Here is a 19,661-nt window from a genome sequence, read left to right as displayed (position 1 = left end):
GGTCAGGCGGTAATGCGCTGGCTCACCACTTGCTGTGCCACACGGTTCCTAACAGGTCACAGATCCATACCGGTATGCAGCCTGAGGATTGGAGATCCCCTGTCTTAACATAACCCCCAGGTAGTGGAATGCAGTTAAATAAGGAATTTGAGTAACTTTTCCTAAATTGAATCTTAGAATTTTCTCATCTATTTATTCAAAATTATTCGAGTAACTACTAAGTCTTCTACTACTGAGGTGACAGCAGTAAATAAATCAAAAATAAATACAAAATAGAGGTCAAAAGGCCGGGTACAGTGGCTCATATCTCTAATCCCAGCACTTTGTGAGGCTGAGGGTGGGAGGATGGCTTGAGTCCAGAGTTTGAGACCAGCCTGGACAAGATGGCAAGACCCAACTCCACAAAATTAAAACCAAAAAAAAATTAGCCAGGTGTGAGAGTGCTTGCCTATAATTCCAGCTGCTTTGGAGGCTCAGACAGGAGGATTCCTTCAGCCCTGGAGTTTCAGGCTGCAGTGAGCTGTGATTGTGCCACTGTACTCTAGCCTGGCTGACAGATGAGACTGAAAAAAAGAAAGAAAGAAAACAAAAAACAGAGGTCAAGAAACAATTTTGAGGTTTTTAGCCTAAGCAACTGGAAGGATGAAGTTACCATTTACTAAGAAGGAGGAACTGGTAAAGGAAAATGGGGGAAGAGCAACTGAAGATCAGGATTACCTTTAAAATGCTCAGTAGATATTCTAATAGAAATGCTGGATAAGCAGCTGGATATAAAAGTGTGGAGCTGAGGCCTGGGGTGGGAAAGTCTGAGGTTGTGATGAAATATTTTCAATTAATGGCATATAGATTCTACGGAAAGCCTGAGAACAGGTATCTTACTGGAAGTGGGTACAGATCTCCAGGTATTTCCATTCTTAGAGATCATGAAAGACAAGAAACTAAAAAAAGAGACTGAAAAAGAAAAGCCAAGGAAATAAGGGGAAAAACCAGAAGCCAAGTAAAGAGTATAATCTACCAGGCTGTAAGCACTGTAAATTTCAAGAATAAATATACAAAGAGCATAGGAATACATGCTAGCTGTTTAGGTTATTATAATGATTAGACCAGTGATTAATAAAATGCCTTTTTAAACCTACTTATTTGAAAACCTGCTTTCATCAAAGTATCATTAAGAATACAGGTACAATGAAGGTGAGAACAAGTATATTATGTGTAACAAAGAATATATTAACATTTAAGAGACTGCACACAGATCTCGCCCCAGAACTTAACTGAGACAGATACAGTGGCTACAGCACCTTAAGCCAGGAAAGAGTTAATATAAAATTTTCATTACTCCCTCAATTTAAGACCATCTCTTAGCTGAAACAGAATATACAGTAAATATAAAAAGCTGTATGCAGCAAAAGATGAGATGAAAAGGTCAGTTTGGCAAAACAGCCAAATTCCAGACCAGCTAGAGATTTATATTCTTGAATAGTCAAAGGTAGGCTACTGTGGAAGAAAGAAAACTGGGCATGAAACTGTGACTGTGAATCCTGATTTTTCTGCCAATTTATCAGCTACTGTGGAACCCTGGACAAGGCATACCAGAGCCTTGGTTTCTTCATTTGTAAAACAGAGGAAGGGAGGTGTTAAAAGGCAAATAAAGTAACAGATTAAAAAGTGCTGTAGGCCAGGCATGGTGGTTCACGTCTGTAATCCCAGCACTTTGGGAGGCTGAGGTAGGTGGATCATGTAAGCTCAGAAGTACGAGACCAGCTCGGCCAACATGGCAAAACCTGATCTCTACAAAACATACAAAAATTTAGCTGGGGGTGGTGGCATACACCTATAGTCCCAGCTCCTTGGGAGGATTGCCTGAGCCTGGGAGGCAGAGTTTGTAGTGAGCCGAGATTGTGCCACTGCACTTCAGCCTGGGTGACAGAGCAAGGCCCGTTCTAAAAAAAAAATAAATTAAAAAAAAAAAGAAAATTAAAAAACAAGTACTGTATAAGATTTTTAAGCTAGGCGTAGTGGCTCATGCCTGTAATCCCAGCACTTTGGGAGGCCGAGGTGGGCGGATCACAAGGTCAAGAGATTGAGACCATCCTGGCCAACGTGGTGAAACCCCGTCTCTACTAAAAATAGAAAAATCAGCTGGGCGTGGGGGTGTGCGCCTGTAGTCCCAGCTACTCAGGAGGCTGAGACTGGAGAATCACATGAACCCAGGAGGCAGAGGTTGCAGTGAGCCGGGATTGGGCCACTGTACTCCAGCCTGGGCGACAAAGTGAGACTCCGACTCAAAAAAAAACTTTTTTCAACTGTAAGATATTATTAGACAGCTATCCACCAGAAATGCATTAAGAATCATTACAGCACTACGTGCTGAGGGTCTCTTCCAATGCTAATTATTTCAACATTTAAAGATATATTGTAATTGCCAAGTCTGTTGATAACCTTAATGCAAGTTAAAAACAGTAGCAACATAGCTGACCTGAAAATGTAAATAGGGAAAAAATGAAATATGGATTGTTGCTTCCCAGCTCCAGCAAATATTTATTTAGAATAATATAGTTATCTACTCCAACTGCACACCATCTGTTTCAGGTCTCCACCAACTTAGTATTTCTCACATGAACAGAAAAGACTTAAATTAAATTTGATTAGCATCTTGCCTTTGTATGGAAGCCACCCCTACCACAATCAAAATCGACTGAATCCCAACCACTTAAAGGTGTGTCACATTACTGCCCGGGCCACACATATGCAGCCAAAGTCAGAGAACTCAGAGAATCTGAGACTGATGGAGAATCAGCTAACTTTAGTCTTCTTGGCCAAAAATAAACCTCACGTTTTTTTTCTGGAGACAGGGAAAAACGCTATCAATTTCTCACACAGCTAGTTAATGGCTTTCCTACGATTCAAAAAGCCAGGTCTCTTGGGTTCCAGCATTTGATACATCTGTGCTAAATGTCTCCGGAACACAGAACCTTCTAGAGGAAATCTAGCAGTAGGCCGGGCTCGGTGGCTCACACCTGTAATCCCAGCACTTTGGGAGGCCGAGGCAGGAGAATCACGAGGTCAAGAGATCGAGACCATTCCGGCTAACACAGTGAAACCCTGTCTCTACTAAAAACATAAAAATTAGACAGGTGTGGTGGCAGACACCTGTAGTCCCAGCTACTCGGGAGGCTGAGGCAGGAGAATTGCTCCAACCCAGGAGGCAGAGGTTGCAGTGAGCCGAGGTCGCGCCACTGCACTGCAGCCTGGGCAACAGAGTGAGACTCCGTCTCAAAAAAAAAAAGAAAAGAAAGAAATATAGCAGTAAATTCTGACAGTCCAGCTCTTAAATATGTCACAGTATGTCATGTCTCCCATCTCTATTGCTAGAATTTAGCCACTGTCATCTCTCACCTGGACTGCTTCATCTGCCTCCTAACTATTCTTTCTGCTTCTGCTTTTAACCCCTTCAGTCCATTCATCATGTAGTATCCAAAGTGCTGATTTAAAACCTAAAACAGATCTTCCCACAGACCTGAACTCTTCTAATGGCTTCCTATTGCTCTCACAATAAAACATAAACTCTTTACCTTGGCTTGAATGCCATGATCTACTCAGCAGTTCTCAAAATATGGTCCTGGGACCGTTGGGGGCCCTGGAGACCCTTTGGGATATGTGTGGACAGAAGGGGAAAGGTCAAAACAATTTTCATAATCGTAGCAAGAAGAGGTCATTTATCCTTTTTACTCTCTTTCATGAGTGAATGGTAGCTTTTTACAGAGATTACATGATTAATGCAGAAGCAGATATAAAAATCTAGCTATCTTGTATTAAAAAACAGTCAGAAGGTTGGGCGCGTTGGCTCATGCCTGTAATACCTGCACTTTGGGAGGCGGAGGCAGGCAGATCACCTGATGTCAGGAGTTCGAGACCAGCCTGGCCAACATGGCAAAACCCCGTCTCTAGTGAAAATACAAAAATTAGCCAGGCGTGGTGGCAGGTGCCTGTAATCCCAGCTACTCGGAGGCTGACACTGGAGAATCACTTGAACCCAGGAGGCGAAGGTTGCAGTGAGCCGAGACCATGTCACTGCACAGCCTGGGAAACACAGTGAGACTCTGTCTCCAAAAAAAAAAAAAAAAAATCCAGTCAAGATATTTGCAAATCAGTTTATTATGTAATAGGTTTTTTCTGTTTTTTGTTTTTTGTTTTTGAGACGGAATCTCACTCTGTCGCCCAGGTTGGGGTGCAGTGGCACAATCTCGGCTCACTGCAACCTTTGCCTCCCGGGTTCAAGCAATTCTCCTGCCTCAGCCTCCTGAGTAGCTGGGATTACAGGCACATGCCACCAAGCTCAGCTAATTTTTGCATTTTTAGTAGTGATGGGGTTTCACCTTGTTGGCCAGGCTGGTCTCCAACTCCTGGCCTCAAGTGATCTGCCTGCCTTGGCCTCCTAAACTATTAGGATTACAGGCATGAGCCAGGGTGCCTGGCCATAATTTTTCAATGTGAAAGAAAAACAGCTCTGTGTGTATGGGGGAGGATGGATCTAGATAAATATAGCATCTTTACAATGGAAAAGCCTAGGTAGAGAGTTAATATAAACAAAATAATGTCTCCATTAGTCTACAATTTTAAGATGTAGATATTCAGCTTCTTTATAGAGGTTAATGGAGTCATGATATGTAAGACATTATTCTGTCTTCCTTATATGCACGACAACGCATTAATAGTTCATGTATTTTCGAGGGGTTTTTTTAAGTGGCAGTGACCCATTCATATAACTCCATCTTCATACTTACTTAGTCTTCCTAGTGTCAAGTAATGTTGCATGAATTTTGTATCTTTTTTCTCGAAGACACTAGGTCTGGCTTTGATACCCAGGCTGACCTCAAACTCTTGGGCTCAAGTGATCCTCAGCCTCCCAAGTAACTGGGACTACAGGGATGTGCTACAATGCCTGGCGATGTTGCATGAATTTTTAGGACTAACTGAATAGTCTGTGGCCTAGAATTAGAGTAAATGTAACCTTTTTACAACTGTGCTTTTATAATATCATGCATTAACAGAACTACATAGCATAATTTTATATATATAATTTTACATAATTATATATAGATAATTTTTACATAATTATATATAATTTTTACATAATTATATATAGATAATTTTTACATAATTATATATATAATTTTTACATAATTATATATATATATATATAAATTTTTTTTTGAGACAGAGTTTTGTTCTTGTCACCCAGGCTGGAGTGCAGTGGCATGATCTTGGCTCACTGCAACCTCCGCCTCCCAGATTCCAGCAATTCTCCTGCCTCAGCCTCCCAAGTAGCTGGAATTAACAGATGCCTGCCACCATACCCGGCAAATTTTTATTTTCTTTTTAGTAGAGATGGGGTTTCACCATGTTGGCCAGGCTGGTCTCAAACTTCTGGTCTCAAGTGATCTGCCTGCCTCGGCCTCCCAAAGTGCTCGGATTACAAGTGAGAGCCACTGCACCTGCCCTCATCAATCTTTAAAAGAGCCTGGGTTCCACCTGGCTCCATGTACCTTAATATTTGAAAAACCGAGTTTTTAATATTCCCCCAGCGCAAAGAAAGGCCCAGTCAGCCCATCAGCTTTTGTTTTGAGATGGAGAACCACAAAAATCAAAACTGCATGCTCAGGAGTAGCACGAAGCAAAGATCTAGCTTTCTTCCATTATGGGAAGCCACAGGACAATATCCATGACTGGCTGACACCTAGGTTCTGTGAAGGAACTTCTAGCACCCAGGGCTTTACCTTGCTGCAGAGATGGAATATGCCACTGCCAGATAAATGAGAAGATCTTGGCACTCACCATCAGTTGGTAAGAGTTCTTCTGGGGTCCTACCGCTCTCAAATATTTGAAGAAAACAATCTTATTGTGCCCAATCAAAGAAGAAGTATATTCCTGGGGCATGCGCATAGCCTTTGGGGGGCCAAGAAAAAAAACAAAGCTAGATGTGTTTAACTCAATCTGGTTTCTTAGAGTTTCCGCTAATTAAGCCCTCTGTTTGGGCCAACAGGTACTTAAAAAAAATTACCTTAGGGTTTGATGGTTTAACTATTTTCTGGAAGCTGTTTGTGCACAGGAAAAAAGGATTGCAGATTTTTTTTTTTTTTTGTAAAAAAAAAGATGAGACAGCATCATCCAAGCTGGAAGAGCAGTCACATAACCTAGGCTCACTGCAGCCTGAACCTCCTGGGTTCAAGAGATCCTCCCACCTCAGCCTCCCAAGTAGCTGGAACTATAGGTGCATGCCAACATGTCCAGCTAATTTTTCTATTTTTTTTTTTAGAGATAGGGTCTCACTAGCTGGTCTCAAACTCCTGGCCTCAAGTGATCCTGCCACCTTGGCCTCACAAAGCACTGAGATTACAGGCGTGAGCCACCATGCCAGACCCCAAGGTTCAAACAGTACTAAGGAAAGGAATGTAAACAAGCTCATTAATAATTTTATAATGATTATATATTGAAATTTCTTAGTATATTAAACATATTATCAAAAGGAATGTCACCTGTTTCTTTTTTAAAAAATAAGGTTACAAGAATATTTAAAATTACATATGTGGCCTCTATTTGTTGCTTACATTATATTTCAATTGAACAGCTCTGGTGTGGGTAGGAGGCAGTGGCTGGATTCAGACAGATCAGGATTGAAATTGAGGCTCTGTTAGCTCTCTGATAGTGGGGATATTTCCTCCTCAAAGTCTGTTTCCTTGTTTACAGCAATCATTCAATATTGCCCAGCTGCCAGAGTTGCTGTTTACAATCAAATGAAATAAAAAGAGAACAACCTATAGTACAGACCCATGACAAAGAAACGAATTCATCTTTACTCGTTTCCAGAGAAATCTGGACAACTATGACCTCACACTGTTCAGGCTGAGAAATTAAGAATTGAGTTTGGGTTTATTCTTATTTTTTTGAAAGTAAACAAAATAAAGGTAACTCTCTTAACTGATCATTTTGGGGGCCTAAATCATTGAGGACTACTAAGATGCATATACAAATGGAGTGCTTTATTACAATGCATTGGGGGTATGGGACTATCAAACATCTCCACAACAGATAAAGACAAAGGGAGATGTCCCCTCAGCAACTGGTTGCTCTCTCTGTGCCTGGCTGGACTTCTAGTGTTTGATTTTCAACCCTGAAGCTCCATGCCAGAGGCATTCATTTGTGCATCTCCCACAGCTCCAACTGTCCTCTGCTGTTCTTCACCACTTTTATGTTGCAGCTCTAGTTTAAGCCACATGTTTTGCATGTATAACCTTGAAGTTTCTACTTACCACAAACTTGCTTTTTACTTGTTTTTATTAGAAATAGGTCTTCAGCTTAACCAAATGCATTTTTTTAAGGGGAAGGGATGTATTTATGGAAATGGGTTTTTTTTCCTCCTTTCAGCTTCTTGTTTTTATTTTTTTTTGAGGGGAAGTCTCACTCTGTCCTCCAGGCTGGAGTGCAGTGGCGCGATCTTGGCTCACTGCAACCTCTGCCTCCTGGATTCAAGTGATTCTCCTGCCTCAGAGAGTAACTGGCATTACAGGCACTTGCCACCATGCCTGGCTAATTTTTGCATTTTTACTAGAGATGGGGTTTCATCATGTTGGTCAAGCTGGTCTCGAACTCTTGACCTCAAGTGATACACCTGGCTCAGCCTCCCAAAGTGCTGGGATTACAGGCGTGAGCCACCACGCCCAGCCCTTTTCAGCTTCTTAATGTTGAACTATCCTTGCCATTGTGTGATCAACCTTACTTGGTTAGGGTGTACTGCTCTTAATTATAGTGTTGTTCTTTAAAGTAATCTAAGGAAAAAAGGAAAATATAATGTAGCATAAATCTTTCAAACAGGCCAAAAATAAAGGTAAAAGAAAGAAATACATATCACGAGCTGAATGGCCATGGTACTTTTGTGGTTAACATATATATTAATATATGTTACATTAACATATATATTTGTTCATTATTCATTTGTTGATCTATACATATTTACATATATATTTCTTCATTTGCACCTAAGTTTCTATTCTATTTATAAAAAATAGTTTAAAATGTTCACTTTTTCTTCTGCAAGTTCATCATTTTAATTAACACTTCAACAAAGTTAAAACAAAGGCTAACAATACTTTAAAATAGCTACATACCATACACAAAAAATAATAATAAAGGGGTCAAGAGGAAACTTTTCTGTTGATGGCTTCACAGGGGTGTACTTATTCCCAAATGCATGGAGGTGTATATGTTAAATATGTACAGCTTTTTAACATGTCAATCATACCTCAGTAATGTTGTTTAAGAAAAATCAACAAAAAGTAATAGTTCTCTCAGTCTATAGTTCTACATTAAGTTGGAGGTTTTGATCTTCCCTTTCAATGGGAGGATTCAATGATTCATTCTAAATTCTTGACTTCATCACTATCAAAATTTTCTAATGCAATTTCAACTACTTGAATGAAACAAATGGTCCAGATGTGAACATCTGACTCTCATTTTCCTTGGGACAGAAATCATGAGTTGAGATTAATGGCTTTAAATGCCAAAACAGCCCAGACATAACAAGTTAAAAGGAAATACATGTGAAATAATTCAATTTTTGTCTTGGAAGCATACAACCTCTTTTCCACATAGGTCCAGTTAAGAAAATATAATTAAAACTGGGTACTGGGCTGGACGCAGTGGCTCATGCCTGTAATCCCAGCACTTTGGGAGGATGAGGCAGGCGGATCATGAGGTCAGGAGATTGAGACCATCCTGGCCAACATGGTGAAACCCTGTCTCTACTAAAAGTACAAAAATTGGCCAGACGTGGTGGCTCACGCCTGTAATCCCAGCCCTTTGGGAGGCCGAGGGGGGCGGATCACGAGGTCAGAAGATCAAGACCATCCTGGCTAACACAGCGAAAGCCTGTCTCTACCAAAAACACGAAAAATTAGCCAGGCATTGTGGCAGGCACCTGTAGTCCCAGCTACTCGGGAGGCTGAGGCAGGAGAATCACTTGAACCCAGGAGGCAGAGGTTGCAGTGAGCCGAGATCGTGCCACTGCACTCCAGCCTGGCGACAGAGCAAGACTCCATCTCAAAACAAAACAAAACAAAACAAAACAAAACAAAAAAAGAAAAAACAAACCTGGGTGCAGTGGCTCACGCCTGTAATCCCAGCACTTTGGGAGGCCAAGGCAGGAGGATTGCCTGAGCTCAGGAGTTTGAGAACAGCCTGGACAACATAGGGAGACCTCGTCTCTAAAAAAGATGCCATCAAATTCGCCAGGCATGGTGGGGGGTGCCTGTAGTCCCAGCTACTCGGGAAGTTTAGGTTGCAGAATCACTGGAGCCTGGGTGGTTGTGGCTGCAGTGAGCCGTGATCACACTATTGCACTCCAGCCTGGGTGACAGAGTAAGACCCTAACTCAAAAATAAAATTAAATAAGATAAAATAAAATAAATAGTGAAGTTCAGAGTTAGGTAGAGACAATTCTATGAAACTCTCCAATATATTTTGAGAAAGCTATCACTCAAGTTCATAGCTTCCAAACTATGACAATTCTGAATTTCTGTGCTTTAATTATGAACCTTCAAGGAAAAGAGAAATTAAGGGTCAAAATACATACCTCTGTGGAATTACAGGACTTTTCCCTAATTCAGAGCCTTCTATCTATACTTTCCAAACACGTCACCTTGGCCCTTTATGCTTTAACCAAGAAGTATTTTTGATTATATAGAATCTCTTGACTTTGAAGCAATCTTAAAATTTTTATCTATTTTGAACTCACAGCCAATGCAAAAATCTGCTATAGAATATAAATGGCTCACATATATCCAGGTTCTGCTTAAAACCTCAGAGAAAGATAGAATGAGATCAAGAGCATTGTTTTGGCAATAATATCAACAGGAACCTCAGTTTTCCTATGTCTATAACCGAGATAACAATGATAATAGGCTGGGCGCGGTGGCTCACCCCTGTAATCCCAGCACTTTGGGAGGCTGAGGCGAGCGGATCATGAGGTCAGGAGTTAAGACCAGCCTGAACAACACAGTGAAACCCCGTCCCTGTAGTCCCAGCTACTCAGGAGGCTAAGGCACAAGAATCACTTGAACCTGGGAGGCAGAGGTTGCAATGAGCTGATATCGTGCCACTGCACTCCAGCCTGGGTGACAGAGGAAGACTCCGTCTCAAAAAACAAAACAAACAAGAAAACCCAGTGATAATAATGATAATAATCACAATGTTGATCAGATCACATCAGCACTGGCAGTCCTTCTGCATACTGTAAATTACCATAACACATTAATTAGCTACCTTTTTAGAGACAGATATATGCAAAGAAGGTAGAAGAATAAAACCTAGAATTCAGCAACAAACATGAGAAATAATCACTATTTTTCTTCTACAGTTAAGCTTTGCTTCAAAAGTTAACTTTCAATTTACCACGGCTAAGGTTTTAATATAAATTTCCCCACATTTCCTCAACCATCACTCTGCCACAGTTCTAGATTGCTCTGCCAAAGCATAACAAAATGGGATGGTGAATTTTGAAAGAAAATAATTATGTATTTCCAGTTAAGACTATAATGCTTTCTAGATTATCTACATGCTTGTTCGCTTCCATTAGTTCCAGTATCCAATTACTAATGTACTAGGTACAAAAAGCACAGAAATAAATGTATTTCAAAGTACCAACATTCAATTAGTGAGGTTAAAAAATAATTTCTCTGCTAGAAAAATGTTCATAATGTTTGACTGTGTGACCTCACTCCTGGAAATCTGTCCTTAAGAAAACAACTCAAGGGAAAAAGCAATTTATACCACAGGGGAATGGTTAATTAAACGGTGGAACAGCATGTCAATGTGAACTGTGAAGGCATTAAAAACTGTAATTATGAAGGATCATTCATTCAACACTTGGCGAAATGCATATAATACAACGCTGTATGGGGGGCCCTTCCTATATATATGTAGTATGATTACAATTATTTATTAAAAAATAGACACATGCTCACGGTATTCAAAGAACATGACAATGGAACTGATGACACGATGGGGATAAGAGGTAAATACCAATTTCCTTGAATCATTTTGAAACATTGCTTATAAAATATTTTCATTTGCTTTTTGACTAAATTTGCTTTTCTCCAGAAGAATTATTAGACACCTACTGGAATGCCACGCATTCCTAACATGTTAGTCTTTCTTCACACACAGGCAGCATGATCTAGCTATAGGGACCTCATTTTCAAAACCAAAATTTTAACAGGTAGTTTGGGTTGAGGGAACAACAGGACAGGGTATTTAAAATACCCTGCAAGCATGACAGAAAAAAAAACAAGGTTTGAGGTCAGAAGCCCTGAACCCCAGTCCTTCTCCATCTGAGCAGCAGAGATGAATGGAAACATGCTCCCAAATTAGACCAAATGCCCTGGGTTACAATCCCAGCAACTTGGTAATATGATAAAAGGCATCTAAGTTACCCTGTCAAAATCCCACTGGTAGTTTAAAGGATATCATGTTTTGGTATATAGTAAATGCTTAAACACACCAAAACAGTGGCTCAACCTCTATAAAATAAGCAATTAAGTCTGCCTCTGTCTCCAACCTGTTCTGTAATCAGGAAATGATGCTAGTAATCCTGTTCTAAACTGCACACCATTTTACAAAATATATTATTGTTATAATTGCCATCATGACCATCATCATCTATATTATTATTGCTATTACTTCTACTAAGAAGCCAGCTAAAGAAGCTGACTAGAGCTTACCTGATGGGCTGAGGGAAAAATCTTAAACTCTTAAAAATGTCACTTAAGGCCGGGCGCGGTGGCTCACACCTGTAATCTCAGCACTTTGGGAGGCCAAAACCGGCAGTTCACGAGGTCAGGAGATCGCGACCATCCTGGCTAACACATGGTGAAACCCCGCCTCTACTAAAAATACCAAAAAAATTAGCCAGGCGCCTGTAGTCCCAGCTACTCGGGAGGCTGAGGTAGGAGAATGGCGTGAACCTGGGAGGTGGAGCTTGCAGTGAGCCAAGATCGCATCACTGCATTCCAGCCTGGGCAACAGAGTGAGACTCTGTCTCAAAAAAAAAAAGAAAAAAAAAAGTCACTTAATCTGGCCGACATGGTGGCTCACTCCTGTAATCCCAGCACTTTGGGAGGCTGAGGCAAGTGGATGACCTGAGGTCAGGAGTTCAAAACCAGCCTGGACAACATGGCAAAACCTCATCTCTACTAAAAATACAAAAAGTTAGCTGAGTGTAGTGGCAGGCACCTGTAGTCCCAGCTACTCAGGAGGCTGAGGAAAGAGAATCACTTGAACCTGGGAGGCGGAGGTCTCAGTGAGCCAAGATCATACTACCGCACTCCAGCCTAGGGAACAAAGCAAGATTCTGTCTCAAATAAATAAACAGATAAATAAATAAATAAATAAATAAATAAATAAAATCACTTAAACCAAATGACAATGGTGAAGGTATGCAATCAAGAAGGAAAAATACACAGCAAGTTCACCGTGTGGCATGGTTGGTATGAGAAGGGATACAGGAAAGTACTTACAGGATTTTGAGACACTTGGCCTCCCAGAGGACAGTCAAGTACTGAGGATGAATGCATAATATAACAGCACACCCTGTAGACAGCATCTGTCTAATGAAATGGTTACTAAATGCAGTGCTGGTAGACTTGGGTCACCATCTAAATCCAAACAAGTTGACTTAAGAACTTAAATATATCCAATTCAACAAATAATTCATTTTCAATTATATGTAATTATCCTTTTTTGGAAACAAGATAATTTTTAAAAATTTTACTAAATTATTTAATTTAAAGGGAAAAAAAGCCCCAAAACTTCATCATACATTATATTCAAATTACTGGTTCATAAAAATCATTTCATCTCCCCAAATAAGGTTAACAATTAGTCAAAGAACTTTAAACTATAAAGTCATATACTCAGTCTACCCAGATAAAGAAAATGAAACCCAGGCAAGGTTATGGCTTGGGACTTGGCCTTTGGCCCTGGGAAAAGGTCAATTATCATGTACCTACAACAACTTTGTAGTAATGACTACTAAAACAACTGATTTTTCAGTTGATTTTTCAAATCGATACAATAGTGTTCTTGTACAAAGGATAGTTAGATGGTAACACAATCTAATGGAAACAATGGCATGTGATATTAATAAAAACAATGCACATTCTGGGTCTACTTCTCCACTGAAATAATGACAGATAAATATATAGCAACACAGAAAAGGTCTTGATATAATGTAAAAGGAAAGAGCTGGATATAATGTATACTCACGAAAATAAAATGGAAAGAGTATGCACATGTATAAGAAAAAACTAGAAGGGAATATGGGGAAAGAAAGAAGTTGTTTAATAAAAAGGTAGTGCTGTCTTTCCTCTTTTTTTTTTTTTTTAGACTGTCTTGCTCTGTCATCCAGGCTGGAGTGCAGTGGTGCGATCTTCGTTCACTGCAACATCCACCTCCTGGGTTCAAGTGATTCTCCTGCCTTAGGCTCCTGAGTAGCTGGGATTACAGGCACGTGCTACCACACCTGGCTAATGTTTGTATTTTTAGTGGAGATGGGGTTTTGCCATGTTGGCCAGGCTAGTCTCGAACTCCTGACCTCAAGTGATCCGCCTGCCTTGGCTTCCCAAAATGCTGGGATTACAGGCGTGAGTCACCACACTCGGCATAGTAGAGATGGGGTTTTGCCATGCTGGCCAAGCTGGTCTTGAACTCCTGGCCTCAAATGATCTTCCTGCCTCAGCCTCCCAAAGTGCTGGGATTACAGGTGTACGCCACCGCACCCGGCCTGTGCTGTCATTCCTAATGCAAGAAGTTACCTTGCTGATTGATTTTTTTTGAGACAGAGTTTCGCTCTTGTTGCCCAGGCTGGAGTGCAATGGCGCGATCTCGGCTCACTGCAACCTCTGCCTCCCAGGTTCAAGTGATTATCCTGCCTCAGCCTCCCAAGTAGCTGGGATTACAGGAATGTGCCACCACACCCAGCTAATTTTGTATTTTTAGTAGAGATGGGGTTTCACCATGTTGGCCAGGCTGGTCTCGCCTGACCTCAGACGATCCACCCACCTCAGCCTCCCAAAGTGCTGAGATTACAGGCGTGAGCCACCGCGCCCAGCTGCTGATTCATTTGATCAACATCATCAAAAGGCTAACATGACCCAAGCACTGTACTAAGTGTTTGGGACACAGACTTGAAGCTGATATTCCAGCCTTCAAGGAGTTCATGATGTAGCTGGGCAATAAGGGTTCAAGGAAGGTACATCTCAAGTAGACTGGGACAAAAAAGGGAAGATTTAGCTGAATCTTGTAAGTACAATCAAATCACAGATGATTATTACATCATCTCAGATTCTGTTTGGGGTCATGCCCACCACTGAAAACCAGCCGAAAACTAAGATTCCTTTCCACTAATGAAGAGTTTATCCACACACACTTATGTTTCTGCCAGCAGTGCCCACATACAGGTCCCAGCTTAGCTCCAGAGACTTCAGTCAGCCCATCTTCCTATTATAACATACCTCTTAGTTCACTGACTTGCAAATTCTAAGGCTAACTTTTCATTCTGGGTTTGAGAATAGGGAACAGATGGCCTACACAGCATAGAATCTCTCACAAGAACTAATTTTTACCAATCACATGTGGTTAAAATCCAGATTTATACCTACAGATTAGTGAGCAACAGAAACCCTTATAATGACATGACAATTATTCAGTGTGACAGCTGTTGATACCATTGCCAAATGTGAGTTTTAAAACATAGGCTAACACCTCTGGTTCCCCAGGATTCAAACAAAACAAAACAACAACAAACACGACAAACACACACACACACACACACACACACAAAGAACAAAAAACAAAAAACCTTGAGTTACAGTACAAATCACAGGTATGAAACAACTTGTTTCAAAGAATAGTTTAAAAGATGAGTAATCTTTAGAAATTAGGTTAACAAAGAAAATGACAGACATGGCTGGGCCTGGTAGCTCATGCCTGTCATTCCAGCACTTTGGGAGGCCAAGGCAGGTGGATCACGAGATCATGAGTTTGAGACCCACCTGATCAACATGGTGAAACCCCATCTCTACTAAAAATACAAAAATTAGCCAGGTGTGGTGGCGTGTGCCTGTAATCCCAGCAGGAGGCTGAGGCAGGAGAATCACTTGAACATGGGAGGTGGAGGTTTCAGGGCACCGAGATCACGCCACTGCACTCCAGCCTGGGTGACAGAGCGAAACTCTGTCTCAAGACAGGAAAGAAAGAAGGAAAGAAGGAGGGACGGGATGGATGGACAGGACGGGGAGGGGAGGGCAAGGGAGGGGAAGGGAGGGCAGACATATATACTCATTCCAATATTCATGCTATGGCTTCAGGAAACATTTTCATTCAAAAACAAACAGCAATGTTATCTGTATACTGCACATACATCCTACCCAAATGGAGTCTGCCTTTTTAAAAATAAATAAATAAATAAAAGACAGGGGCTCATTCCATTACCCAAGCTGGAATACAGTGGTGTGATCTCTGCTCACTGCAGTCTCAACCTCTTGGGCTCAGGGTGATTCTCCCACTTTGGCCTCCTAGGTAGCCTGGGACTACAGGCACGTACCACCATGCCTGGCTAATTTTTTGCGTATTTTGTAGAGACAGGGTATTGCCACACTGCACAGGCTGGTCTCGAACTGCTGGACCCAAGTGATCCGCCCACCTGGGCCTCCCAAAGTGCTGAATTATAGGCATGAACCACCGTGCCTGGCCCCTATCAAATTGTGATGCTGCTATCAGCTGCTGCGTAATGAAGAATATAAAAAAATTTCTGTTCACATCACAAGGCCTGAAATGCATCATTTGTCTATTTTTGTTTCAGAAGAGGCCAATTTCGGCCTCTTAGGTTGTAAGCCTCTCGAGAGTTGGGGCCATGTTCATCTTGATCACCACCATATTCCAAGTGCCAAGTCCAGTGGCCAGAACATAGTACATAGTACATACTGGCTTTATTTAGTAAAGTTTATTAAGTAAAACCAACTATTAGATATTTCTTACTGCGTTACACAGAATGACTATGTTTTGATAATAATAGGCTACCAACATTAAAATACAGTTAGGACTTAAAATTTAAAAATTTACACACCTAAAATGTATATTCCCGATTTTGTAAAAGTTTTTAAAATTCAAGAATATCTCTGCATTAGATTAAAAAAAGAAAAAAGAGGCCAGGCGCAGTGTCTCACACCCATAATCCTAGCACTTTGGGAGGCCGAGGTGGATGGATCACCTGAGGTCAGGAGTTCGAGACCAGCCTGACCAACATGGAGAAACCCCATCTCTACTAAAAAAATACAAAATTAGTCAGACATGGTGGTGCATGCCTCTAATCCCAGCTATGCAGGAAGCTGAAGCAGGAGAATTGCTTGAACATGGGAGGCAGAGGTTGCGCTGAGCCGAGACCGTGCCATTGCACTCCAGCCTGGGCAACAAGAGAGAAACTCCGTCTCAAAAAAAAAAAAAAGAGAGAGAGAGAGAGAGACACTAAGATGTACCAAGATGTCTGTATAATATGTTCAGGACACCAAAGAGCTAAAGCAATCTCAAAAAAGAAGGACAGGGTTGGAGGACGAACTACCAAACATAAAGTGAGTTTCAATAAAGGTGTCAACTCAACTCAATGGGGAAAGAAAAGTCTATTTAGCAAATATTGCTGGAACTCGATGTCCAAATAGATACAAATTAACCTCAATCCTCTCTCACTCCATACAAAAAAAAAAAAAAAAAAAAAGATTCGTGATGGGTTGTAAAATAATACCCTGGACCATAAAATTTCTACAAAAAGAATAGGAGAATATCCTTATGACCTGGTGGTAAGCAAAAAAGCACAAACCATAAAATTTTTAAGACTGCTAAGTTAGACTTCATGAAAATTAAAGTTTTCTGCTCATCAAAAGACACCATTAAGAAAATGAACAGGCTGGGTGCAGTGGCTTATGTATGTATTCCCAATGCTTCGGGAGGCTGAGATGGGATGACTGCTTGAGCCCAGAAGTTTGAGACCAGCCTGGGCAATACAGTGAGACCCCATCGCTAAATTTAAAAAAAAATTGAATAAAAATTAAAAAATTAAAAACATGAATAGACCAGGCATGGTGGTTTATGTCTGTAATCACAGCACTCTAGCCTGGGCGACAGAAGGAGACTCTTTCCTTAAAAAAAAACAAAAACAAAAAAAACCCCCCAAAAAAACCAAAAAGGCACTCATTGGGTTGAACACTTAGTATCTGTGCATGTTTATTATATATTTTAAAAATCATTGCATAATGATTCCACCACCCATTCCACTGCTCCCCTCTAAGAATAGATCCTACATGTACATGTTACGGCATCTTCTTAACATGTAGACATCACTCAGGCTATTTCTTTACACCAGGTCTTTGTACAATAGCTTATGAAAGGGTCTTTTTAAACTGTGTAGAGCCAGTTTATGCCATCCTTCAGATTTCCTGCAGTATTTCATCCTGAAGGCTGAGCTTGATAATCGGACCAGCACTCTTGCATCCTGACTGACCAGCATTCACTTCTAATCAATAACAGATGTGGGAATGGTGCCAGAGTGGGCCTTATGCCAAAGTAACAGTTTTTCTCCTATTCAAGAGAAAATACCCTTCTTAAGCTCCCAAGTCATCCAAACAGAGAGAATGACATCTGGAAATACACTGCCATGTCATGTGGTTTGCCCCTTTGGATGACAGCTGTATGCACCACAAGCAGAGGGCTGTTGTGCTAGCCTTGTGGGACATCTCAGAGTATGGCAACTCTACAACCTTAAGACAGGGAGAAAGTGCTAAAAGCTCTAAGAGAAAAATAGTAGCAAATGGGTGCAAACATAAGTTTACTTTAAAAAATTCCCTTCATTATGGTTCTTTCTACAAATAAATTGAAATCATCTTCTCATTTCCACATTAAACTTTAGGCCCAAATTCTCTATTTGCTCACAGCCTTAACTTCTCAACTCCTTACCATTTTGGGGGGATCTATTTTTAAAAACCAAGGAAACTAATACCCAATGTAAATTAATTCAATCATATATAAATTGCCCTAGAAAAAATTTTAGAGGTGGAAAAATTTTAATTAGGTATACCAATACTAAAGTAGTCAGCTGTAAAGGAAAAAATAAATATGAATATTAACAATTGATATTTTGATGTTATTTCTGACCAACTGACCACAAAGGAAAGCTGATTTAAAAGCCTTTCTTCAGATGCCCAGGAACACCGTACACACCTTCTCAATCCACACTGACAATGAAGCAAGTTTCATATTTACCCAAGATTTGAGTAGGACAAGACTTTCTTGCTGGGAAGGATAAGTACAAGTCAGGAAATAACTATAATAGTAATAGCTACCATTATTCTCCATCTTCATATATTCATTTAGAAATAACAAAATATGTATTACACACAAAGAATGGTGCTAAAATATTTTCTTATTTAAATGACACTAAGACAGTAGAAGGTACCATCTCCACTACCACTTTATTTAACCAGAAGCTAAGGCTCAGAGAAGTCAAAAATTATGTCCCAAGTCATATGGCTAAGAAATGGCAGCTCTGCTGAGCTCCAGAGACCATACTGTAGCAAAATAAATAATGCAAAAGGAATTAATTATTGTAGGACTCAATGAAGTTTGCACATTGTGACCAAGAATTTAATAAGACACATTGATTACAGTTCAGAGAGACTTCACATTCTACTATATAGTTCCTGTCTTTCTTCACAAATATATGAATGTAAATACACAGTCTACAGCTGAAGCACACCCTGGACAAGTCAGAAAATTGAAGCATAAAAGCTGTTATGTAGGAGCCCATTTAAGTCCCCAAATGACAATCAGAGAGGCTTCTGATAAAAAGCCCCACTGTCAAATACATGGGCTTAAGGAGTGACAATGGGGTGCCTTAAGGAGTAAGAACAAATAAGCCACGATTTCAAAGATGTTGGCTCCACACCAAGATCACCCTTCTCTTCTTGGTATACCTCCTCAAAATCAACAATCCAGAAAGTTTTTATCCATCAATATTTTTAAAAATCCAGGTATATTAGAAAAATGGATAAATACTTAGTATAGGCACAAGTCTAAAATGGTCAACAGCCATCACTGCTTACTGAAATGATTATTTAACAATGACACTCTGAAAGATAACCAGGTACTCTACTGTGTTTTCCAAATAGACTGAAAGATGGAGGCAGAACAAAATCAGTTAGAAAAACAATTTCTTTGGCAAACATTTCAGTGACACAATCAGCACCCTCTCAATTCATCTATTATGGAGTGCTCCATCTTTTTTTGGCATTGAACTAAAATTGGGACAGGGAAGATGGATTAAATATGGCAATAAATAAACAGAGAAAAGTAGCAGCTATAAGATCTCATAGACCACTCCACCCAGTACAGAATAAAACTCCCAGAGATGGAGCACACTTATACACTTGGAACGGTTTAACTCATATTCTTCCAAACTCTGTGATTCTTCACAAGTGTGAGCAGAAATACGGATGTGCTGTAGCAAAAATGTACAGCTGCAGCCTGCAGATGTCGAGCTGTTAGCTCTGTGATCAGCAGCC

General features: G+C 40.5%; 1 protein-coding gene across 7 annotated transcripts in view; it reads right to left on the bottom strand.

Annotated features, from left to right (window-relative positions):
• The window catches only part of CBFA2T2 (CBFA2/RUNX1 partner transcriptional co-repressor 2), a 153,894-nt gene that overhangs the window by 52,565 nt on the left and 81,668 nt on the right, over positions 1–19,661 (bottom strand). The gene's annotated exons all lie outside the window — the stretch shown is intronic.

Source organism: Gorilla gorilla, chromosome 21, assembly GCF_029281585.2.
Source record: "Gorilla gorilla gorilla isolate KB3781 chromosome 21, NHGRI_mGorGor1-v2.1_pri, whole genome shotgun sequence".
Taxonomy (NCBI): Eukaryota; Metazoa; Chordata; class Mammalia; order Primates; family Hominidae; genus Gorilla; species Gorilla gorilla.
This window is presented reverse-complemented; position numbering and strand designations above follow the sequence as displayed.